This window comes from Phoca vitulina, unplaced genomic scaffold, assembly GCF_004348235.1.
Source record: "Phoca vitulina isolate PV1807 unplaced genomic scaffold, GSC_HSeal_1.0 scaffold13, whole genome shotgun sequence".
NCBI classification, from domain to species: Eukaryota; Metazoa; Chordata; class Mammalia; order Carnivora; family Phocidae; genus Phoca; species Phoca vitulina.
Genome location: NW_022589716.1, coordinates 45,518,782 through 45,545,028, shown reverse-complemented (window position 1 = coordinate 45,545,028; position 26,247 = coordinate 45,518,782). Strand labels below are relative to the sequence as shown.

At 43.4% G+C, this 26,247-nt stretch overlaps 1 protein-coding gene across 2 annotated transcripts in view; it reads left to right on the top strand.

Annotated features, from left to right (window-relative positions):
• Positions 1-26,247, top strand: part of RAB7A (RAB7A, member RAS oncogene family) — a 128,930-nt gene that overhangs the window by 45,840 nt on the left and 56,843 nt on the right. Inside the window, exon 1 of one of the 2 annotated variants that reach the window (XM_032412044.1) lies at positions 8,317-8,528. The exons of the other annotated variant lie outside the window; for it this stretch is intronic. The gene's annotated coding sequence lies outside the window, so the exon portion shown is untranslated. Of the gene's footprint in view, positions 1-8,316; positions 8,529-26,247 lie in introns of those variants that run through there. 2 annotated transcript variants of the gene reach the window in all.

Sequence of the window (26,247 nt, the reverse complement as noted above, 5' to 3'; positions counted from 1 at the left end):
TGCAGTATAGCCTTGTGAGTAAGAAGGCTCTGGAATGCAGCCCATGGCTAGTTATGGGAAGAGGAAGAGGACTTAGTATGATGTGAGTTGTCTTTTTGTGGGTGCACCCCTGCCTACATATATACACACACAACTGGGACTTCGTGGAGCACAGGAACCGTGGCTGGTTCATCTCTGTGTCCCTAGGGTTGTCCTAGAAGCTGAGGACTGATTTGTTTTGGATGAATCAATGAATGAATGAATGGATCTTTGTTTTCTTCACCATATCTAGCAGAAAAATGCCTGAAGCTACCACCCCAGATTTATATCACCCAGCAACTGATATGTAACTTCAGTCTTTCTCCTACATATGATAGAGCACTTGATAAATCACTTTCACATCTGATTCTCACAATATCTCAGAGTTGGGGTTATTAACACCATTTTAGAATGAAGAAATTGAGGCCCAGATTGTCAAGTGAGTTGCTGAAAGGCACAGGAGCTTAGACTGGGGGAGTACCGAGAAGGGAAGACTAGAGCGGGCATGGAGGGACAGCCAGCCAGTGACTCCTGGATTAGTAAAAACTGCCAAGGAAGGAACCCCTGAGGAAAACTGGCCATGTTTAAATAGCAAACCCCAGAGTACTTCATAAATCATGCAAAGCTGTATCAGAGAGAATAATGCAACAGTTCGTTCTGTTTTGAATGGTTCAGTCGTGTGGTGAGGTTTGGCAATGCCTATTGGGGTGCTGGGGACAATAAGGCAGATCAGAACAAGTGCTGGCCCTCGAGGAGCCCCCCAGTCTAGATGAGGAGCAGAGGGAGAAGCAGACATCAAGTAAGCAGTGTCATGGGGCTGTGACAGGGGCCTACCAGGGCCATGGCTTCCCTGTGGGAACAGGAGAAAAGAGAGTGATGGCCAGAAAAGGCCCTGCAGTGCAAGTGACCTGTGAAGGGAGACACATCTCACACGTAGACACACATAAGCACACACTCTCTGCCTAAACTTCCATGGGCTTCATCACACATAGTATATATTTCAAAGGTCTTACCATGAACCATGAAACCCTATATGACTTGCTCTGCCCATTTCTCCCACCTCACTTCTTTGCATGTTCTCCCGTCCTCACTCTGCTCCAACCACACTGGCCTCTCTGCTGTTCCTTGAGCAGGACACCTTGTTTCTTCACAAAGCTTTTTCCCTTGCCGTTCCATCTACCTATAACATTTTCTACTCAGGTAATGTCAAGAGGCGGGCTCCCCCATTGTCAACAGGAGTCTGCCCAAATGTCACCTCCTCAGGGAGCCTTTCTTACCACCTGTGTCTAATACCACCTTTCCTCCAACTTCCATCTCTGTTCCATATACCATCTTATCATCTGCATCCCATTCATCACTTTATGGATTTCTTTTTTTAATTTAAATATCTGATAGATAATATAATCTCATGATTAAAACTTAAAGATAATATAAAGGACATGCATTGAAAATCTAGTTCTCACCTTTATCCCATTCATGAGGTATGGTGGCTTTGTAGTACAACAAGCTGGAACTACATTTCCCAGAATCCTCTTCTCTATATGGATCTGTATTCACATTGGTCAGAAGAGACATTTGCATGAGATTTGGAAGGCAAAAGTGAAAGAGCAATTATACTGTTTATACTCTGAAAATCATGCAGGGCACCTGCCACGGGGCAGCTCCTGGTGTCACTGGTCTGCTGGTCTTGTTGGCTTGAGGCAGCACCCAGACCCATACCTCCTCCAGCCCCCATCAAATCTCCCCCTTCAGCTTTTTTGAATCCTGGGCCAGGCATGTGTGCAGCTTTGTGGTGAAAGACACCAGGTTCTGCTGCAGGTCACCCACACATGGCACTGAAGTTAGAGGTGAGAAAAGACAAACATGGCTTCCATTTGGTCTTTGTGTGTTCTAGTTATCCTTATGGGGTCCAATGTGCCATTGTCCTCCTCCACATCTAGCTTTTCTTCCTGATTGCTGGTCTACCTGACCTATGGAGACCAATGTTGGGTCCAACACTGAACTCAGAAACAATAGCCTGCGTAAACTTTTTTAATAACTCCAACAAATTGTGTAGGTCTAATCCCTACCATTAACTTCTTATTCTAACTGCTCTGATTAAATCTTAATTGATATACCAGTTAATCACATTTTTTATTTGCTGAAGTATGTTATTTTTCTACCTTCACTCTTCCCCCCCTCTCCAGAAAAGAAACATATGGTATATACAATTCTATATCTTGCTTTGTCACTTAATAATACCTCTTCGAGATAGTTCCATATCAATATATAGAGAATTCTCTCATTCTTTTTTATAGTTGCATAGTATTCCTTTGACTGGATGTATTGTAGCTTATTTAACCAGTTCCCCTTTGATGGAAATTTAAGTGAAATTTTGTGTGTGCTTGTGTGGGGGGGGGATGCTACTTATGTGTTGTTCACCGCACAAAGTAGTAAGGCTCTTGAGAGGCCTTGCTTTTCTCATGTTCTTAGCATGTAACAAAGCTTAGCACATAAGAGAGTCTCAGTAAATAGCTTATTGAAAGAATGAAACACTCCTAGACTTTTTTCATGGGTTATCTTTTTCACACCCATCACTACTCTCCAATCTTTATTGTTAGCCCAGGCTACGCTGAGGGAACCAGATTGCTAACTGCCCCCTCTCTGCCTCAACCTCCTCCACATCTCCAATTACGTGTCCCACAGAGGTCCTCTGAGTCAGTATTTCCAGAACTGAACTCCTCACTCCTAACCTCACTTTAACCTCCTTTGAACCTTCCAGGCTCCAATCTTCTCTCTCTCTCTCTGACCTCACGAGCTCAATCAGATAGTACCAGGTCCCATCCATGTCCCACTGATGTGACAAACTTCCTCAAGTGAGTTTTCTGCACAGATCAGTAAGTCACAATCCCAGACATTCCCTGCCCACCCAGCCTCACATGCAGTCCCAGCTTGGACTTTCTCCTCTCTCGCTTCCAGCAGGACACCAATTTAGTGGGAGACTCTTAAAACAGCTGTCATCATGTCATTCCCTTAACCAACAACTCTGAAGTCTGTCTTCCCCAACCCAAACCTGTTGTACCAAAGGTCTTCTATATAACTGTTCCCTTCCCCTTCATTTTCTATAGGTCCTATTCTGGTTATCTATTGCTGTATAACAAAGCAGCCCAAAACATAGCAGCTTAAAACAAGAATTTATTAGCATCTCTTGGTTCTGTAGGTTGGCTGGGCTCAACTGGGCAGGTCTCACTTGGAGTCTCTTGTATGACTACAGTAAACTTTTAGTCGGGGCTACAGTCATTTGAAGTTTAACATGGCTGGACATCCCAAATGGTGCAGTTACATGGGAGGCAATTAATGCTGACTGCTTGCTAGGGGCTCAGGTGGGGCGATTGATAAGGACACCTGTAATGGTTTGGGCTTCTCAAAGCATGGAGCCTGCTTTCTGAGGAGGAGCTTCTACTGCCTGAGCATTTCAAGACTTCTGGGTGAAAACTGTAAAGCTTCTTATGATCACTTCTGCTATATCCTATTGGCCAAATAAGTCAGGAAGTTCAACCCAAATTCAAAAGGAAGGGAAGTAGATTCTACATCTCAAAGGAGGAGCAAAGAATTTACCACCATCTTTAATCTATTGTAGTCCACCTTCTGGACACAAATTATTTACATTCCTTCCATGTGCAAAATATATTCACCTCCTCCCAAGGACCCTTAAAGTCTTGTCCCAAAACATCACTGGCTCATAATGGATCTTATCATATAAATTGGATCCAGGTACAGAGTAGGCATGATTCCTCAAGAACAGCTTCTTGAGTACTATTCTTCTTGATCTGAAGACCTGTAAGATATAGACAGGTTTTCTGCTCTCCAGAAACCAACAGAGTTGACAGGCTTGAGATAACCAAAGCAGACACCTTTTTTTTCCTTTTTAAACTTATTTATTTATTTGAGGTTGGGGAGGAGCAGAGGGAGACAGGGAGAGAGAGTCCCAAGCCAACTTCCTGCTGAGGGGCCTGATCTCACAACCCTGAGAGCACAACCTGAGCTGAAACCAAGAGTCAGATGCTTAACCAACTACACCACCCAGGTGCCCCCAGAGCAGACACTTCTGTTCAAAAAAGGGAAAAACAGGAGTCACATAGCTACCACTGGGCCATAGCAATTCTGAAATCCAGTTAGGCACACATTGCCAGCTCTTTGATTACAGTACAATCCTGCTCCCTGGGAATGATTCTCTGTAGCTCTTGATTCTACCCTCTTGGCTTATGGGTTTCTTCTAAGTCATCCTTTCTTTTCCATAAGAAACAGCCCATGTTGGGGCACCTGGGTGGCTCCGTTGGTTAAGTGTCTACCTTCAGGTCAGGTCATGATCCCAAGCTCCTGGGATTGAGCCCCGAGTCTGGCTCCTTGCTCAGCGGGGGAGTCTGCTTCTCCCTCTGCCCCTCCCCCTGCTTGGGCTCGCTCTCTCTCTCTCTCTCAAATAAATAAATAAAATACTTAAAAAAAAAAAGAAATGATCCATATTTACATCTGAATAGCCTTCTCAATCAACTTCTTAGAAGGCAGGGGCTTTGCCTTTTCAGGTGTTCTCTAATTACTTCTCTATCTTCAAACCTAGCAGTTTGTATGGCTGCAGAATGGGGTGGAATTTCCATAATTATTCGCCTTTGAGACTGTTTCCAATTTCCATTCCCCTGAATACTCTGCAAATGGTACTCACTGAGCACCTGTTGTGCTCCAGCACTGTTTTAGGGATCAGGGATACAGCAATGAGTGAAACAGACAAAAATGCCTGCCCTTATGGAACTGCCATTCTAGTGGGAGAGACAGGCAATAAAAGTAAACAATATAAAGAAACAAAAAAAGTGCCTGAGCAGCTCAGTCAGTTAAGCTTCTGACTCTTGGTTTCAGCTCAGGTCATGATCTCGTGGTCATAGGATCGAGCCCTGCATCTGGCTTCACACTCAGTGGGGAGTCTGCTTGAAGATTCTCTCCCTCTGCCCTTCCCCTCACTCTCTTTCTCTCTCTCTCTCAAATAAATAAATCTTAAAAAAAAAAAAAGGCAGGAAGGAAAATAGCAAGTGGTGTTTTGTGTCTAAGTGTCGATACGAAAAGGAACTTTCATTTTAAATAAGAAAGGCCATTCTCACTGAGAAGATGACATTTAAGTCAAGACCTGAGAAAGTGAGGGAGTGGTCATACAGGTATCTGGGGGAAGAACTTTCCAGACAGAAAGAAATGCAACAGTAAAGGCCTGAGTTAAATGTGTGCCTTCTCTTTTCATAAACTGGTATAGTTTGAGCGGACTGATCTGAGGGGATATTTTTTTTTTTTTTTTTTTAAAGATTTTATTTATTTATTTGACAGAGAGACACAGCGAGAGAGGGAACACAAGCAGGGGGAGTGGGAGAGGGAGAAGCAGGCTTCCCGCCGAGCAGGGAGCCCGATGCGGGGCTCGATCCCAGGACCCCGGGATCATGACCTGAGCCGAAGGCAGACGCTTAACGACTGAGCCACCCAGGCGCCCCTCTGAGGGGATATTAGAAGGAGATGAGGTCAGAGAGGTATTTGGGGGTCAAAGCTTTTAGTTTTAGTCTGACTTAAGGGAAGAGTTTGAGCAGGAGAATGACGGTTTGACATTTTGATAGAATTACTCTGGCTCCTGTGTTAAGAAATGATAAGGAGAGACGTGGGAGCAGGAAACCAAGATTTTTTGCATTACTCCAGGGGAGAAATGATGGAGGTTCAGACCAGGTGGTAATGGCAGAGATAGTAAGAGGTAGTCACGTTCTGAATATCTTTTGAAGGCTATGGATGAGGGGCACAAGAGAGAGGGGAGTTAAATTCATTTTCCAGGACTGCTGTAACACATCACCACAGGCTTAAAACAACAGAAATGTAGTCTCTCATACAACTCAAATAGAAAATTCAAAATCAACCCCCCCCCTCCCTTTTTTTAGTCTTTTTCAGCTTCTGGTGTCTGTCAGCATTCTTTGGTTTGTGGATACTCACTCAAATCTCTGACTCCATCTTCACAGGGACTTCTTTTCTCTGTGTGTTTGTACTCTGTGACTCTGTGTGTATCTTCTAAAGACACTTGTCATTGGATGTAGGACCCACGTGGATAATCCAGGATGTTCTCATCTCAAGATCCTTAATTACAGGGGTGCCTGGGTGGCTCAGTCATTAAGCGTCTGCCTTCGGCTCAAGTCATGATCCCAGGGTCCTGGGATCGAGCCCCACATCGGGCTCACTGCTCAGCGGGAAGCCTGCTTCTCCCTCTCCCACTCCCCCTGCTTGTGTTCCCTCTCTTGCGCTGTCTCTCTTTGTCAAATAAATAAATAAAATCTTAAAAAAAAAAAAAAAAAAGATCCTTAATTACATTTGCAAATACCCTTTTTCCAAATCAGGTCACATCCACAGGGTCCAGGATGTAGGCTTATCTTTTTGCGGGTCACTATTCAACCCGCTACAGGAGACAGAATGATTCCAAAGTTTTTTGGAGTGTGCAACTGAAAGAATGAAGTTTTCATGAACCAAGACAGGAAAAGACTATGAGAAGAGCATGTTGTTGAAGATGGAGATAAAGTTCCGAGTTGATCTTAATATGGTTAGATGGGGCGGGTCTTTGATGGGGTGTCCCACCCTCTTAAGAGCTTTACAGTGTACAACTTTATTGCCTCACCTTTGACAGTAAGCTCAGGGAGTCTTGAGCTGTTGTCACCAGCTGGACTCCAAAGCCTGACCTTTATGCCTACCTGCTTGTTGTACTCATTGACCTTTGTCCCACATTTTTCCTTAGGCTCTTCTTTCTAGCTTATCTTTTAACTCAGGCAGAAGACCTGAGGGGCATAACGTTCCCTGATGGAAACCAAAATACCCCTCAGTCAGGGTGCCTGGGTGGCTCAGTTAGTTAAGCGTCTGTGTTCGGCCCAGGTCATGACCTCAGGGTCCTGGGATAGAGCTGCATCGGGCTGTCTGCTCAACTGGGAGCCCTGTTTCTCCCCCTCCCTCTGCCTGCCACTCTGCCAACTTGTGTGCACTCTCTCTCTGTCAAATAAATAAATACAATCTCTAAAAAACAAACAAACAATACTCCTCAAGCAATAACAACTGCCCAGACCACCCAGACCAGTTTGAACTTAACCCCCTACTCACACCTATGCAGATGGACCATGGAGTGGCCCACAGAGTGACCAAGACTTACCTTTACCTCATTGTAACTGTAAAATCTCCACCCAAGGAAGAGCACAAGCCTCATATACATAACATACAGTGTATGTATAGGCATGTTTCCTTAAGGCACATGCACTCCTTTTGCTCGCCTCTACATAAGATGACAAGGCTCCCTTATCTAAATATTCATCCTAACCCTAAATAAAAGGAATCCATTTGCCTTTGCTCTGTGAGCCACGGATTTGGAAGTTATTCCCAGCGATCTCCTTATTTGCTGCAAATAAAGTTTACTTTGTGAGACAACTCCACCTGGTACATCTGTGACTCACTAAGGAGTGACCTCATGTTAGTTGGGTTACACTGGTTTTCCATTTTCTTGGACCAGAAGAAATGTTCTGGTAATGTCTATCACTCTGTTACACAATTGGTACATCCATTTTCAGTCGACTAGATCATGCACATTGACGTCCAACCTCCCTTGGTTCACATCTCACTCTACTACTTACTGTGTGAGCTAGGTCAAACCCACCTGTAGCAGGTCTCTGTTCCCTGTTCCCAAAATGGTGAAAATAATCTTTCCTTAAGTGATTAAAGTAAGGACAAATGGAAATGATCCAAAGGTGTAGTACAAAGGCATGGTAGGCGCTCAATAAATATGGGTACCCTTCCTCAACACAACGTTAAGTCTGTCAAATAACCACTCTTTTAGCTCCCATTACTCAGAGACCTCTCCCTGAGAAAGCCTGTTCCTAGAGCATGCATGCTTTGTTCGATCCTGAAGAGCTCAGGGCACACAGTAGGACTACTTAGTTGACTGATCAGTGCCTTCTGCAGACGGACACTACTGGAAGAGCCAGTTTACTCTCGTCCTCTCTTCCGTGGCATTCATTATTCCGGGGGGAACACGGGAGCGGGGGAAGAAGGGGTAATGGCTGAGACAGCGGTTTGCGGATTCAACATGGCGCCGTCCTTCTCATTGTACGAGCCTCAAAGATGGCAACAACCAATTGGGGGCAGACATGTTTGTGCCACGTGATCTAGGCTCAGCCCAGAAGGGCCGGAACGTGTCGCAAGATTGAGGCGGGGCTCCTCCCCCGCACTCTTGGCGTCGAGAGTCTCGTGACAGGTACTTCCGCTCGGGGCGGCGGCGGTGGCGGAAGTGGGAGCTGAGCCGGAGTCTTGGCCATAAAGCTCGAGGCGGCGGCAGCGGCGGCGTTGAAGGCTTGGGGAGTGCCGAGGAGTCAGCAGGAGCCGGAACTTGAACTTCTCTTCAGCCCCTGTCCTCCCTTGTACCTCCTCCTCGGTGGGAGCCCTAGCGACGCGTCCGGCCCGGAGCCCCCAACGGAGCGGCCGCGGTAAGCAGCGGGCCCAGCCTGGCCGGTGGCCTGGCCCCATCCCCCTCCTCAGCTCCTCGTTCGCCTGGGCCTCGCGTCGTCCGTACCTTGGGCAGGCTCTGGGCCCAGCGCAGGCCTCGCGGGGAAACCCAGCGTCGCTCAGGGCCCAAGAGCAGGCCCGGACCGCACCCGGCTGGGGGATTGGGGGGAGGTCAGAGTTCGCCGGGTGTGACCTCTGGCCGGGTTGCCGACCGCGGGCCGGCGATCCCGGACGCCGTGTTTGCTGGTAGCATCGAGACCCGGAGTGTCTCCTGATTTGGGTGGCCTCTGGACATTGGGGGCCTGCGCCGCGGCGGGACGCGCTATTGGGCTGAGTCCCTTGGAGCAGCGAGCCGGAGTGTGTCGGAGCCGACCGCGCCCGCTGCCTTGTCTGGGGACGCTGTCCCGGGCGCCGCCGACCGCGCGGGCCTTGCTAACAGGCTCCCACGGCTGAGCCACGTTCCCATCTGTGTCTTCAGTTGAACAGCCTGACCCTTTTAAGTGGGAGAGGTTCCCTGACGGCAACTGAGTCAAGGCAGTGAGTCAGGTCACGTGCATTAGGCTCGCCCCAAGCACTTGTTTACACAGGAGACGCTTCTGGCTCTGGGAGACAGGGGAGCTTTTTGTCGTAAGTATGTTGTGGTAAATCCCGAAGGAAGTTTTCAAACTTGGTGGGGGAAAGTTGGTGGTTGGCTGTAGAGCTGTGTTTGGACGCCACCGCGTCGGGGACCTCTTACTGCCTTAAATCAAAGCTTGATGCCTAGTGGTTCGTAAAAGTGGAAAATTGAGAATAATAATAGCAAACATTTGAGCGCTGGTTGTGTTCTGGGCAGCGCGGCAAAAACTTTTGCACAGATTTTTATGTTTAATGCTCAGAACAGCCCTCAAGTACCATTATTGTCAAAGAACGGAGAGGTTAAGTTGTTTGTCCGAGGTCACACAGCTAATAAGTTAAGGAGCGAAGATTCAAGCCCAGGCAATCAGACTCCAGAGTACTGTACTCAGTCTCTGGGTTGTACTGCTTTCCGATGCTCCAGAAGTTTGTGATCTATCTTTTGCCACCTGGTATCTCCCTCTCTCTGCCTCCTTTGTTTCTGGTGATGACATTTGAAAGCCTCTTCTGGTTCTACCTTACAGCCACCTTAGTTCTACCTTAAAATCATAAGATACTCCATTTGCGGTTGTGACTTTTAACACAGGTTTTTTGTAGTGTAGTGCCAGTATTAGAAGCTCTACAGTTTTAGCAAGTGCTTAAATGAGGTCTGAAAAATTTTGTTACGTAAATGTTTTGTCAAACGAATTAAGCCTGGCAATCCTGCCATGTGAACCTTTCTTAAAACCTTAGTACATGGGTATCTAGCCAGTTGGTTCTTTCCTGTTGAACATACTCTATCTTCTCTTTGGATTCCAAAAGAACAGGCTCTTGTCTCTTCCTTGTGACTTAAGCAGCTGATTAGCCGCATGACTTCTCATCCATGGATTAATAGAGTCTCCTATTAGTGTGTTTCTCTTCAGACTTGGGGAGTTTGCTCAGATTTGAGTCTAAGAACTGGAAGGTGAATTGTGAGTACTTCTGAAGATACTGTCCAAGCTAAAGCTTGGTCCTCCCAACCCTGTTATATTCTAATTTTTTTTTTTTTAACTCTGCGTACCTAAAAATATGATTTATTTAAGTGAGTAATAAGTATGGCAGTCTTAAATTAAATAATGTTTAAATTTAGAGAGTAATGATGAGCACCTTTTCATTCATTGAGATGTTTTGAGTATTGGGCATTACTGGTTATTGACTCAGGGAGATAGGTGTGGTTATTGTCCTAAAGGAATTTAAAAATGATGTGCGATCATGGCCAGGAATTCTGTTGTGGAATGGCTTGGTGGTAGAACCTGAGGCTTTTGGAAAGAGGAGTTGTTTCTCATCTCTGCAAGTGAATCCATAGTAGGCAGTCTGGTATTCTGGCCAACTTGAAGCCTTTGTTAATCATAACAGCCTTTGTATAGTTTGCTCTTGAGAGCATAGAAGATAATGTTACAGTTTCAAATTGATCATGTCTTTGGAAGAGAAACCTTCCACACTAAACTTGTTTTTCCTTTTGCTCTAGTGGCATTTTGTTGTTCACTTGAGGGAGTTCATGTCATTGCTATTTGACACTGCAAATGTTTGCTGTTGCACTGCTCTTTGAGCAAAGGCACATTTGGCATGCTGGATTTTTTTTTCTTTAGCTGATGAAGAAAGTTTAATATAGTGCCCACCAGTTATAGTTTACTAAATAAAGCCCTATGCCACCCCATCTCCTACAACCGCTCTGGCTCCCCTTCTTTAAAAGGAGATGTGAGTTTTGTGTTTGTGGTAGAACTGCATGAGTAAACAAACAGAAGGGTGGAATGTAGGAGAAAGCACTCTAAAAATAGTTTTGTTAGTATATATCTCCAGGTAATTGTTAGTGATCACTTGGGCATTTGATTGTTTTATTATGTTTTGTTTGTGCCTACCAGGCCTAGGCCCCCAAATCCCATAAAAAGAGCATTGCTTTATGATAAAGTATAGCTTTGAATCTGATTCCTGACCCCACCACCAAGTGAAGCAAAAAGGTTTTGGTTGTTTGATTAGCTTCTAATAAATCTCCAAAGAGAATTGCGCTAATATCATTTCTGCCCTTATATTGGTATTAGCTTTTCTGTGCAAAGGTGTAGCAAACCCAGACCACACTCTTGTGATAGTCTTCTATGCACTGCTCCTTTCTGAGATTTGACGTAAATATATACTATTATTCCTATGATAAAATTGTTTAACTCTGCATCCGTGCAATTCAACAAATAAGGCCAAGGATTTGACTAGATATTAGACTAGGAGTTAGCACAGGCAAGGTTTCCTGGGGAAGTAAGGAGGAGGAGTCCTCCTGAGTAAGGCTAAACGGTGGTTCCCCTTGGTACTGCTGTCATCCTCCGAAGGAGACTGAAGCTCTAGAAGTGAGCACCCCCCCACCAAACGTCTGCGGCTGCTGGCTTTCTGCTGACTCTTATCTCCCATGTAAGGTTGCCATTGTATTCTCTGTCATCCATTCCTGTGTTACCAAACATTTATCTGTTAATGCCATCTAATAGATCTCTGTGCTTCTATGTCTGCAGTTTGCTGCAGACACATTTTACAACGTGTTGATCTCTTCAGTTATTTGTTCTAACGTGTTGATTTCTTCAGTTATTTGTCCTCACATCTTCCTTCTATTTTCTGCCTTTTCCTAAACACAGAAAAATAGTTTGCATTAATGTTTTAAAACTTCTTAATGGTGATCGTGGTCAGTGTGATTTGTGAATCAAAGGTAAAAGTGATGTGTGGTGGATGAAATCAGAACAGGCTTTTTAGCAGTGCCTCTGACTAGTTTCAATTTTAGTACTCAGGCTGTGATTTCAAAAACAAATTTAAGAATAGCTACTTGCAAAATGTCTCTGTGGGGGAGGAAGAAAGCTTGGGAGTTAGTTCCAGTGGTGACATACAGTGTTGGCCTTGCTCATTTGCCTGAGGATGCAGTACTTAATGCAGGGGACCTCAAGCCTCTCCTGGGCTGTCTGTTTTGGTGACGTCATCACTGCCGTGGAGATCAGTTTGATTTTGTTGTCCATTTCCTGGTCTACTTGGACTGCTTGCTGTCGGGGCAGAGCAAATCTGAGGAAGCGTATTAAGGGAGGCCTGGGGACCTGGTCAGTGTTAGGAATTCTGTAACCTCACTTGACTCTCAAATGAACATGCTTGTGTGACTGCTGCCAGACACGGTGAAGGAGCTTCTCTGTTCTCTCTGCCCCTTCAAGATGGCCTTGTGCTTGCTGCTTACTGGCTTTCCTGGAGTTACCTAGCTCAGTTCAGTAATCCTTTAAAAATTACATTGTGATCTAAATAGTTACATTGTTGGTTTCTAATTTTTGCATGCAATTTTAATTAAAAGTTTATTTCCATTTGATGAACTTTTAATTTGGGTAATTGAGAATGCGTGATAAAGCCAATACGAATTAACCTTTTTATTTTATTTATTTTATTTATTTGACACAGAGAGAGAGAGCAAGAGAGGGGGCACGAGCAGGGGGAGTGGGAGAGGGAGAAGCAGGCTTCTGGCTGAGCAGGGAGCCCGATGTGGGGCTCGATCCCAGGACCCTGGGATCATGACCTGAGCCGAAGGCAGACGCTTAACGACTGAGCCACCCAGGCACCCCCAAATTAACCTTTTTAAAAACCCAGTTGTAATAGCACAGACTTTATAAAAAGTACTGCCTCTTACATACAGTATTTAGTCAGTCTACCAACAGTGCTCTATGTACTTACAGATCTGAGGACCCCAGAAATAACTCTGGGTCATCAGGACTGCCCGGAGGTTCACAGCCACTCTTAAATCCTGTGACCTCTGCCATTCAGTTGACAGTTGCTAAAGAGTATTAACATTTTGTAGAAACCTTCTTACATGATATTTGTCTTTAAATGCTTTTTAGTGTTTGTGTAGTGCTTACCATTTACATAGGATTTCATTTGGTCTTCACAACATCTCTGTATGCTGAGAGGGTAGGCTTTTCTGTTTTTCTGCATGAGATAGTTCTGGGTTCTCGGGTGGTCCAGCTGCCAGAATATTAATCTGTGTCTGCTGAAAACACATAGCTATTCCGTGTTTTTCTTTTTAAGATTTTATTTATTTATTTGACAGAGAGACATAGCGGGAGAGGGAACACAAGCAGGGGGAGTGGGAGAGGGAGAAGCAGGCTTCCCGCAGAGCAGGGAGCCCGATGCAGGGCTCGATCCCAGGACCCTGGGATCATGACCTGAGCTGAAGGCAGATACTTAATGACTGAGCCGCCCAGGTGCCCCAACACGTAGCTATTTCTGATGCACCATCCTGTCTTTTTGATTGTACATCATGCCTTAAAGATCTCAGCGTTTGACTCCTTGTAAAAAATGTATTTTTCTTCCACTACCATTTATTTATTTATTTTAAAGTTTTGTTTTTTGTTTTTGTTATCTCTACATGGAACATGGGGCTCGACCTCACAACCCCAAGATCAAGAGTCGCATGCTCTTCCAACTGAGCCAGCCAGACAACCCCCCCCTTTTTTTATTTAAAATGACATTTCTCGGAGCGCCTAGGTCGCTCAGTCGGTTAAGTGGCTGATTCTTGATTTCCGGCTCAGGTCATGATTTTGGGGTCCTGGGATAGAGCCCCATTTCGGGCTCCACACTTAGCAGGGAGTCTGCTCTACGATTTTCTCCCTCTCCACTCCTCTGCTTGTCCCACATGTATGTGCTCGCTCCCTCTCTCTCAAATAAATAAGTAAATCTTTAATAAAATAAAATGACATTTATCTTTTGCTGGTTATTAAACAAGTCAGTTCTTTTTAAGGAAAAAAAAAAAAAAACTAGGGAAATACAGAAGTAAAAAGAAAAAAAAATCGATTCACTACCCAGAGGAAGACTGCAGTGTTAACTGGTTATTTTCTTCCTGTGAATGTATACTTTAATATCTTTGTTTTAGGAAATTGAATAAAATATAGTGTGGGAATTTAACTATGGGGGGGCTGCCAACCTTTGGATCTTTGACCTTTGGGATCTCTCCTGAAAAACACTCAGAGATGGGAAGCTGGGGATCATGAGACTAGCTGTGTTTTTCAGATATTTAATGATAACAGGTGAAGAACCTGATGCATTCAGTTCAAGAATAAAGTTATTTGGCATGGTGACACTGGTTAAGTAAAGTGTTGCCCTTATTTTTATTTTTTAAAATTTTTTAAAAAAGATTTTATGTATTTATTTGACAGAGAGAGACACAGCGAGAGAGGGAACACAAGCAGGGGAAGTAGGAGAGGAAGCAGGCTTCCCCACGGAGCAGGAAACCCGATGCGGGGCTCGATCCCAGGACCCTGGGATCATGACCTGAGCCGAAGGCAGACCCTTAACGACTGAGCCACCCAGGCACCCCAAGTGTTGCCCTTATTTTTAAATAATTTTTCATTTCTATAAGTAAACTTTGAAGGAGAACATACAGAAAAGCACACAAATAAGTGAACTTGGAGAATTTTTATAAACTTAGAAGCCCCCATGTGCCTCCTTCAAGTCATTATCCTTCCCTCCTCCTAGGGTAAAGAGTCTGTCTCCAAAGATCATCACATTTTGAGGTGTTGGGGGTTAGGACTTGAATATATGAATTTGGTGGGGATACACTTCATCCCATACCGATATCTATTACACTTTGGTAGATACTGTCAATTATCCAGTTGTTGTACCAGCTTACACTCCCACCAGCAGTATTTGAGGGTTCCAAATACTCCATATCTTTGCTAACACTTGTCTTCTTTTTCATTTTTTTGCCCCTCTGGTAGGAACCTGTTTTTTTATGGCCCCATTCAGTACCAGTGTAGGTAGTCCTTGAGGGAGTGGAGAAGTTGTTTCTGGAGCTGAGTGTGTTACAGTTTGAGACAACGTCTTGTAAATGTTTTGTAAATCCGTTAGGGTTAGAAAAGCAGAATGGTTTCAGTCTAGTGAGTGGTTAGTCCTCCATAGTTGCCTTTGTGGATTAGTTTTTGCATTTATAATCTGGATCCATTCCTGGTGGTGGAATTGGCCTAAAAGTATCATCTGTGGGCTATAAATTTAGCCATAATAAACAGTGCTTTCATTCAAACTCTTCTTTGATCTGCACTTGAGTTCTTAAAATATTGGATTCCTTCATACACATGTTAGAAATAGACCAACAGCTTTCTGGCTGAGTGATCTTGAGCTTTTTTGTACATCTGCTCTAGACCTTAGTTTGGTTGGAATAACATTACATGATTTTACCCCTCCCCCACTCTAAACTCCTGGAGGGCAGGGATGAATCCTTCTAGGATGGATCTTGAGATACTACTCAGTAAACTTAAAATTTTTTTTTTTTCCAGTTCTAACTTTGCACAGTAAGTTACTATTTGTAGCACATAAGTTATGCTTCTGGGCCAATGATTAATATGTAGAGCTTTCCTGAATGCTAAACTGTGTTCTGTGTTCATTTGACAGATTTTTATTGTCTGGTATAAGAAAATACTGCTGGCAGCTGTGGGGAGTGTAAAATAAAGATCACTGGAGGTTTAGGAATAATTGTAAAAACAAGGCGGATAAGAGTCATAAAAACAGCTTAAAGAAAATGCTAGAGGTGTCGAGTGGAGTTTTGGTATGGAGGCAAAACTGGGGAAACCCATTGTAGTTGGAGGGAATGGCATAAGCAAATGAATGGAGGTAGGGAAATGCTAAGGCAGATGGAGTAGCTGCAGCATCTCCTAATTGGGAATGACCATATATGTATGGGGGCCAGGTGGAGTGGGGGAGGGGAGGCACTCGAGTGCCTTCTTGAAGGGTTTATGTTTAACAAAGTGATACTTCACTAGATAAAGCTAGGATAGGACATAATCCTCTCACTTTAACCTCACGACCCTATTGAGTAAGGCAGGTGGTACCCCAGTTATGAATAAGGAATGACTTTGATGTTATAATTTACCTAGAGAAACACATATTGAGAGATTAGTGGGGCTGGGACTCAAATACAAATGTGTTTAAGCCTTCAAAGAGGTCCTTCCTCAGAAGTGTCTTTAACATGGATTAAAAGGAGTTGGCTTGGGAGGGATGGGATGGAGAAAAAACAGTTTATGGTTTTACTCTTTAGCCAGCCAGCCCATTGTGGGCTCCTCTTATCACTTTATGGACAATCTATTTTTTTTTTAAAGATTTTATTTATTTATTTGAGAGAGAGAATGAGAGAGAGAGAGCACATGAGAGGGGGGAGAGTCAGAGGGAGAAGCAGACTCCCTGCTGAGCAGGGAGCCCGATGCGGGACTCGATCCTGGGACTCCAGGATCATGACCTGAGCCGAAGGCAGTCGCCCAACCAACTGAGCCACCCAGGCACCCTGGACAATCTATTTTACTGGGTAAATGCTTGAGATAACCTACAGTTGCTAGCAAAAGCTTTGAGCTATTGAGAATAGTTCTGTGTAACTGTTATACTAGCTATCTGCTTTCCAGTCTGTTTTACCATAAAAGAAAAAAAAAAGTCACCATCATCCAGGTCCCTAGCTAAAGACTCAGCTCTTGGTTTGGTACCTGCCTTAGCTTGAGAGCAGTGGGGTGCATTATAGTCAAGAATCTATTGGGCTGGACTGCAAAGTTCTCAACAGGAATTGCTTTCCCAGGAACTTGCTTCTTTGTAAAAGTTGCTTTAGTCCCCCCTCCATACACCCACCCCATGACTGGTACATGGAACAAAGTGTATATATAATCAGTCTCTTATGGAGATCAGCTGTTACCTTGTTTAAGCTTCACTTCAGAGTTCAATCCAAGCAGCGGATGAGTTGTGACTGTCTCTTTCCAGATAAGGAAATGACCCAAAAGGAAGTGCTCAGTATTGGAACTGGCGTTTCATATTCCAAGTTATCAGATGTTTTTTTAACCCTAATAGCGGTGAGAAAAATAACATCTTATCTGGAAGATCAGCCTATGTAAATTTTATTGTTCAGTTTTACTTAGAGTTTTTTTTTTAAAAGAAGGATGCTTTGGGGCGCCTGGGTGGCTCAATTGGTTAAGCGTCTGCCATCGGCTCAGGTCATGATCCCGGGGTCCTGGGATCGAGCCCCACATTGGGCTCCCTGCTCGGTGGGGAGCCTGCTTCCCTCTTCCACCCCCGTCCCCACTTGTGTTCTCACTTGCTATCTCTCTCTCTCTCAAACAAATAAATAAATCTTTAAAATAAAAATTAAAAAATGAAAGATGTTTTGATTATTCTGTTTCTTTTGAAATATAAGTTTTCAGGTGGTCAGTTTTCCAGCAATATGAGACTGAATAGGCTAGGTTACTCTGCAGCAACAGATCACCTCAAAATGGTTGAAAGCAACATAGGTTTATTTTCTGCTCATGCAGCATGTGCAGCATGAGTTTTCCAGGGGCTCTGCATCATTCCTACTTCAGTTGAAGGAGCAGCCACGATATGGAATATTGCTGGGTATCTTGGCAAAGTGAAAAAGAACTGGAGGGTCTTTCTCCTGCAGTTAAATGTTCCAGCCCAGGATGACACGTCACTTTGGCTTACAGCTCACTGGCCAGAATGAGTCACACCATACAAGAAACTAAGGAGTGATTCTACCGTGGACCTGGAAAGCACAGAGTTGGAAATATTTGGGAAATAGTACCAGTTTTACAGTGGCTTGCTGTAGTAATAGCTGTTGGGGAATGAATGGCTCACTTGTAGATTGTTGTTCCCATCAACTGGCAGTTTAAATGCAGAAAAGGATACCAAGTTGCCTTATTCACAGATCACCTTTTTATCCTAAGAAATCTTTCTTTTTTTTTTTTTTTTTTGTAGAAATCTATTTCTTTTAAATGACGTGTGATAATCTCAATTTAAGTGCCTCGAAGTACCCTTTGCAGAAGTAGGTGTGAAAGAAACAATTTGAGTCTGAGTGAGCGTTCCCTTGCCTTCCGTGTTTTCAGTGTTGGAAACCTATAGACTTACTAGCTGTCTTAACTGATTTCTCACCCTCCCCCCCCTTGTCCCCCTTGGAAGGTGCTATCAGATAGTCTTAAAAATACTCCTTAGGTCCTCTTCCTTCCCTGCCTGCAGAACCCTTGGTTTTCCATTGCCCTTGGTTATGTCCCTCCACACACCGCCTCCGGCTTGTCTTCCTGGTTTTGTCCTTTCTCTGATGCACACCCTGTATTGTTTTACTTACCCGTTCCATACCACACTTTGTTCCCTGTTTCCTTAAGCTTGGTTCCTGCCACTTCCCTTCATTTCTGGGTTCTGTCTTTTGGCATCCTGCCTGGCTCAGGTACCACCAGCTCCATTTTTAAAGCTGTTTGTGGCCACTTCAGCCCATACCATTCTCAGCTTTCACTGAATGCCTGTGACTGGTATTTCATATATGTGTCTTACACACATTTTATATATGTGTCTTGCCTACTCTAGGAGAGGGGCTTCAGGGTAGATACTAAACTAATTTATCTGTTTTCCCTAATCATTTGGAAGAAAGAACTGAAAATATATTCTCCAGGTGGCTTTTGGTGTGTGTGTGTGTGTGTGTGTGTGTATGTGTGTGTATGTTCTCATCTGTTGTGTTTTCTGGCTGAAAAAAAGAAATACCTGTAAATTCTTCACGTTGTTTGTTTGAAATCAGTAGGCCAGAAGCTGTAGGATTTGGGAGACTTCCTTAAGCAGGGCCACAGCATGACTCTTAAGTAAGTTAACTAAGCTTCCGTTTCCACTTCTGAAAGATGAGAGTAGCGGATTGGCTGTCCTCAAGATCCTTTCATATTTTGGCTTTCTTTGGCTCTTGATCATACTGCAGTGGCTTTTGCAATATCCCACCTGTCAAGATGACACCATCAGAAACTTTGAAGACCCTTTAAGCCATTTCAGAAGCTATCACCCACAAGGAGCCCTGCTCATTCACTTTGAGGGGCAAAAGTAACCTCACCATAGGTGATTAGATTTTTCTTTTTTTTAAGATACTTTTTAAAATTTATCTGTCAGAGAGAGGGCATGAGCACAAGCACAAGTAGGGAGAGTGACAGGCAGAGGGAGAAGCAAGCTCCCCGCTGAGCCAAGGAGCCCAATGCCGGACTCGATCCCAGGACCCTGGGATCATGACCTGAGCCGAAGGCAGATGCTTAACCAACTGAGCCACCCAGGAATCCCTAGGTGGTTAGATTTTTTCTAAAATGGACTTGTTTTTAATTACAGAAGCAAGTGAATAGTTCTCTATCACACTTCTGGATAATTTGGTGGCTATACTTCCAAACTTACATATTTATATTTAAATGGGATGATACAGTACACACTCTTCTGTAACTTTTTAAAATTTTTCTGTATGTACTGCACACCTTTCCTTGTCAGTACATACTGTTTTTTTTTTAAAGATTTATTTATATGAGAGAGAGATCATGTGCGTGCGTGTGCAAGTGTGTGTGTGGGGGGGTGGGCAGAGGGAGAGGGAGAGAGAATCTCAAGCAGACTCTGCACTGAGTGCAGAGCCCAATGCAAGGCTCGATCTGATGACCCTAAGATCATGACCTGAGCCAAAACCAAGAGTCAGATGCTTAACCAACTGTGCCACCCAGGCGCCCTCAGTACATACTCTTTTTTAATAGCTGTATAATATTGCATTTACCAAGTTTAACCATCTTCTAAATGAGTGTTTCAGTTACTTCCAGCTTTTCTCTTTAAGAAAATTATTTAAGGGGCTCCTGGCTGGCTCAGTCAATGGAGCATGTGACTCTTGATCTCAGGGTTGTAAGTTAGAGCCCCACATAGGGTCTAGAGATTACTTAAAAATAAAATCTTTTTTTTTTTTTTTAAAGACAGCTATTTAATAGTTATCTTCATCCACTTGTTTGATCACTTCCTTAAAGTATAGTTGTTACTCATACTTTAAATTTGGTATTCATTACCATACTGCCTCCAAAAAGTTTGTCTGCTTAACATTTGTAGCTTGAGAATTCTATTTATATAGTTGCCGATTGTCAATTTTCTTAATGGTTGCCAGTTTAACTAGTGGGAAAAATTTAAATGATACCTCATTTCCATTTTATTGATGAATAGATTAAGTTTTTTTAAAAAATATTAGCCATCTATTTTTCTTCTGTGAATTGATTGTTTTCTCTAACGCCCAAGTGAGGCGGGTTGTTTGTTTTAACCTAAACTTTTTATATAGCAAGAATATTGACCCTTTTTCATGTTGTAAACATTCCAGGCTGTTTCTCATGGCTGGGTTTGGTTAATGGTGTGTTTTTGTAGTAAAGAAACTTTCCTGTACTCAATATCGTCGATTTGTTTTGGTTTGGGGGTTTCATGTTATTATATTAGGCCTTCCCTATCCTAACGGTAATAAAAACAATGTTTTTCCCTAGTACTTAGCATATTGGAATTCTTATGTATGATGCAATATGACATCAGAATCTTTCCAAATATACGGTTGTGCCAGTATTTTGTTATATTGTCATCCTTTTCTCACTGACTAGAAATCTTTTTATCACACACTAATTACCCACCTACATGTATCTTTTTTAATTCATCTGATCCAGTCTTTGTCTGTGGGACAGTACCACTGTCTTATTTGCTTCTGCTTCATAATATATTTTGATAAGTTCAGCAGTTTTCCATCTTTCACAGAACTCTGTCAGAGTTAGGCTCAAAATATGTTTGCTTCTGATTAAATCGGTTTTCTTTCTACTCCCTTGTCCTGGTCCTTTAATCAGTTTGGCAGTTTCATCCATCAAGAAATTTAGAAGAAGTTTTTTCTAAGGTGCCCTGGCAGAGAGAGGCAGCTAAATTCTCTCCCCTATGTCTGGGACAAATACTGTGTAATTTCTCATGTAGTCAGTAGGTTTTATTGAGCACCACCACATCCCAAGCCTTGTGCAAGGTAGTAGCTCTACAAACAGTAGAAAACCTGCTTTCTGACCCCCAAGGAGCCTTGGGTTTGGTAGGGCAGTGGTACATATCTTTCAGTCCTTGTAACCCAACTGCCTTAGGTGATGGATTGAAAAAAGACTTTGGAAAGCAAGTATTAGGTTTTAAATTATATTCATGAAGTTTTTATGCATTTCATGTTTTGCCTTCTATGGTCATTTCTTGCAGTATTTGAACACACACAGTTCATAATCTACACTCTAGATGGGTTTTTTTTTTTATCAACTTTTCTTGTTTAACTTTGACAAATTAGATTTCTTTGTCACTCCTGTTGGAGGGTTGTAATAGCAGATTCCATACAAGTGTCCCAGACTTGGCATGAGCTAAAAATGTTTTTTTTTCTTTTTACTGATTAATTGTAACAAATAAGAAGGGAGTTGGGGCGCCTGGGTGGCTCAGTCATTAAGCGTCTGCCTTCGGCTCAGGTCATGATCCCAGGGTCCTGGGATTGAGCCCCGCATCAGGCTCCCTGCTCTGCGGGAAGCCTGCTTCTCCCTCTCCCACTCCCCCTGCTTGTGTTCCCTCTCTTGCTGTATCTCTCTCTGTCAAATAAATAAATAAAATCTTTTTTTTAAAAAAAAGGGAGTTAATTTTTACAGATAAAGAGTAGACCATTGGGCCAGTCTTTATTTTCAGGGCTGTTGAAAAAATGTTAGCAGTTTGAATTGGGAGAAACGATTGTGTTTTAGACAGGAAAAAAGTACACTTGGTCAGCGGGTTCTTCCTTTTTTTCCCCTTGCTTATTATCTTCTAAAGTTGTAGCTAATCATTTCTGCATGACAACAATATGAAATCCTGTCTACATGTGACTGGATTTCACCTGCCACCTGCCCCTGCCAAATTGACGTCTTCTGTGGCTTGCAGTTCTGTGTGCCCATAAAGTAATCTGGAGATAAAGAGCATCCGTGATCTACTTGGGGGAAAGAAAGGTGTGCTGTTTCTGTGAAGGGTGGAACTTTGTGGCCAGACTTAGCCCACTGGAGAGGTGAGGCAGTAGCAAGATTCCCCTTGTGAGTTTGGGAAGGGGGGTGGGAGGGGAGTGAGGAGGAGCTCATGTTGGTCAGCCTTGTAAGGTACGCCCTCCCTAGACAGATGGTGTATACACTTAGTGAATAACTTCACCTCTGGTTGTTCACAGGCCAAAATCAAACAGTGCATGTCAGAATCTGAGGAGTTGGTTTTTCTGCTTCCCACTGCTGTGGTAGAGAACAGGTTCCACCCTTGGTGACAGGGAAAGTGGAATGTAGTCATTCAGACATGCAGGCATCCAAAGGATGCTTTGTACCGGGTGCTGTGCTAGGGAAATGCCAAAGGAGTAAGATAGTTCCTGTCCTGGAGGAATTTTTCTTTTTGACTGTGTGACACATGAGGAGCCACCCACAAAAGGGGATAATGAAGTGTGAAAAACATTTGATAGTAGGCTTCTGGACAGGTGTTCAGTTTTTGGATGTGAAGAGGTAATGATAAACTTCATACATCTAATTGTACAGAAGGAAACCTTGAAAACAAATATTTTCCTACCTTAATCCCTCCTACTTTAGAGACAGTGAACCCTATAAAGTGGCTTGTTTTGACCTACAGAAATGACATTTTCATAGGTTTCAACCTAATAGACACAAATGGGAGCCTATCTTGTTCTGTACCCTACCTTAAAAACTAACTACATTTTAGAATGTTCACTCATAATACATATAAGTCTGCCTGCGTGCGTTTATGTGTTTTGAATATACATTGTGAAGCAGGGGCAGAATTCTTTTCACCACTTGGGTTTTCTTGACTGCGAGAGATGCATCAAGAAAAGGAGAGAAGTGGACCCATGACCTTCCCAGTATGTTAGTGTGGCAGAACCTGGAAGTAGGGCGTCTGGATTCTTGGCAGCAGTTGATTTGAGTTGATAGATTTGAGAGGATGGTAGGCCTCGAAAATGAGGAGGAAAAATTGGGACTGAATACAGTAAGAAAGCTGGCGTGGTATACACTACTACTCTGTGTGGCAGGCTTTGTGTTTTCCGGGTATGTTATTACTCAAGAGCCCAGGTAGGAAGTACTATATGATGTGGCTAAAGACAAACAGATTTGTGGTACTCTCATTTTCATATTAACCACATTTCATAATCTGCCCATATTTACATATTTGAAAGGAAAATGACAAAATATGTGGTACATTATTCTAGTTGCAAGGATTTACAACTAAAATAGTGTGGGTAGAGGCACCTGGGTGGCTCAGTTGTTAAGTGCCTGCCTTCAGCTCAGGTCATGATCTCAGGGTCCTGGGATCGAGCCCCGCATCGGGCTCCCTGCTCCATTGGAAGCCTGCTTCTCCCTCTCCCACTCCCCTTGCTTCTGTTCCCTCTCTCACTGTCTCTCTCTCTCTGTCAAATAAATAATATCTTAAAAAAATAATAAAATAGCATGGGTAGGATATGCGCAAGCCTGGTCTAAGATGGTGACTATGGCTCTAAAAGCAGGGACACCTATTTGACAGGTTTTGCACAGATAGGGGTAGGCATGGGCAAGCACAGCAGTGACGATGAAAAAGGAAATAGAGCTAACTGCTCCTGAAAAAATAGGATTAACCATTAACCAAAGATGCATGGGCAGTGCTGGCATGGTGTGGTACCCTGATTTGTATCCATTTCTGGTGATACTGAATATAAGTTCCCAACTTCCCCTGTTGCTCCTAACCAATGATTATGTCATATTCATAGTGAACTCATTCATATTCACAGCTATTGACAGGTTAATTGTGAGGTAGTTTGGCTGTTTTTGGAGGGAGAATTTGTTTGGTGGGAATTGCTGACTGTTAGAACATTAATTTCCCAGACATTATAACTCCAAGCTTATCCTGCTGATACAAATTTATTGCTTCAAAAAGGCATTTTTTTAAAGATTTTATTTATTGGAGAGAGAGAGAGGGCAGGGAGAAGAGCAGTGGGAGAGGAACAAGCAGACGCTGTGCTGAGTGTGGAGCCCAGCATGGGGCCCAAGATCATGACCTGGGCTGAAATCAAGAGTCGGATGCCCGGGGCACCTGAGCGGCTCAGTTGGTTAAGCGTCTGCCTTCGGTTCAGGGGTTCAGGTCATGATTCCAGGACCCTGGGATCTAGCCCTGCATCCCATCTGGCTCCCTACTCAGCAGGGAGCCTGCTTCTCCCTCTCCCTCTGCCTGCCACTCCCCTTGCTTGTCCCCTCCCTCTCTCTGTCAAATGTATAAATAAAATCTTTTTTTTTTTTTTTTTTAAAGATTTTATTTATTTATTTGAGAGAGAGAATGAGATAGAGAGAGCATGAGAGGGGGAGGGTCAGAGGGAGAAGCAGGCTCCGTGTTCAGCAGGGAGCCCGATGCGGGACTCGATCCCGGGACTCCAGGATCATGACCTGAGCCGAAGGCAGTCGCTTAACCAACTGAGCCACCCAGGCGCCCTATAAATAAAATCTTTAAAAAAAGAGTCGGATGCCCAGCTGGCTGAGCTACCCAGGCGCTCCCCAAAAAGGCATGTTTTAGAGAGAGAAGGCTTCTGGAGTGAGAGCTAGGTACTTTAGCTGTATGGAGCATTCTTTGTATCCTTTCTTACATATCTTCCAGAAAGATGCTTCTATTAAGACAAAGGAAGCTAAATATTTTAGCAAATCTTCAAGTCCCTAATGTGTTCTGAGCACAGAGTTAGAAGTATTAACTCCAGCTGTACCTTCAGAGCACTGGACGGTTGTACCTAGAATAAAGACTTCTGAAGTAAATTCTATGCCATGCTCCCATCAGCCACCTCTTAATACTACATATCACTTCTAGTATTTTGAACAGTACTTAAACCCAGGAGCCACTAGTTTGATATTTTAAGTCTGTGCTATTAGATTATCTTTGTCTTCTGCCACATATCAATTCCTTTCCTGTGGTGGTCCTCTGTGGTTACAAGAGATTTAAGAAAGATGTTACATTTAAGGAGGGAATGACTCATCCTGGTCCTTTACCAAAACTAGAAAACAAATCACACTTATGTCAGGAAAAAAAAAAATGCATGTACCTGGCATTTTCTGCTGAGAGAATTAGCAGTGATTCAAGAGCTTGAATGAGTTTGGTCAAGGTCTGAAAATTGGACTGGTTCACTGATAATTTAAATTAAAAGACTATAGACTGCAGTGATATCACACAAAATGATTGAGTGGGAAGCTTTAGAGGTCAGTCCCTCTACCACGTCAGCCATTGACCTCGAAAGAGTATTTGGAATCAACTGTCTTGGAACTCTGGAACCCGATTGGGTGGAGGTGTGCTTCATGAAGGGATAGACTCCTGATCTTTCATAAGTGATTGCTGTGCTCACAAATGGACAATTCCTGCTCTCAGCAAACAACAATCCGCAATCCCTGAGGAACAGGAGAGTGAGATTTCCAGGATACCACATTATAATACTCAGAATGTTCATTTCTCACACAAGAAAAAAATATGAAACATATAAAGAAACAGGAAAGTGTGGCCCATTCACAGGAGAAAAAGGAATTGGACGGAAACCATCTCAGAGGAAGCTTAGACATTGGAATTATAAGTTAAAGACATTAAATCAGGGCGCCTGGGTGGCTGAGCGTCCAACTCTTGATTTCGGCTCAGGTCATTATCCTGGGGTTGTGGGATCGAGACCTATTTTGGGCTCCGTACCCAGCAAGGAGTCTGCTTCTCTCTCTCTCCCTTACCCCCTCCTTGCTTGCCCGTGCTTTCTCTCTCTCTCATTTATAAAATAAATAAACCTTGTTTAAAAAAAAAAAAAAAGACATTAAGTCAACTGTGTTAAATATACTCAATGAGCTAAAGGAAATCATGGACAAGGAAATAAAGGCAATTGAGAATACAATGTCTGCACAAAATGAGACCATCAAGAAAGAAATTATAAAAAGGGAACAAATTCTGGAGCAGAAAAAAAAGTACAGTAACTGAAATGAAAAATTTTTTTAAGATTATTTATTTTAGAGAGGGAGACAGAATCTCAAGCAGACTCCCTGCTGAGCAGGGAGCCCAACGCAGGGCTCCATCTCACAACCCTGAGATCATGACCTGAGCCAAAATCAAGAGTCAGACACACAACCGACTGAGCCACCCAGGCACCCCTGAAATGAAATTTATTAGAAGGTTTAGCAGCAGATATGAGCAGACAGAAGAAAAGATCAGCAAGCTGAAGGTAAGACCATCAAAATTATTCAGCCTGAGGAACAGAAAGAGAAAATTATGAAAAATGAACACAGCCTGAGGGAC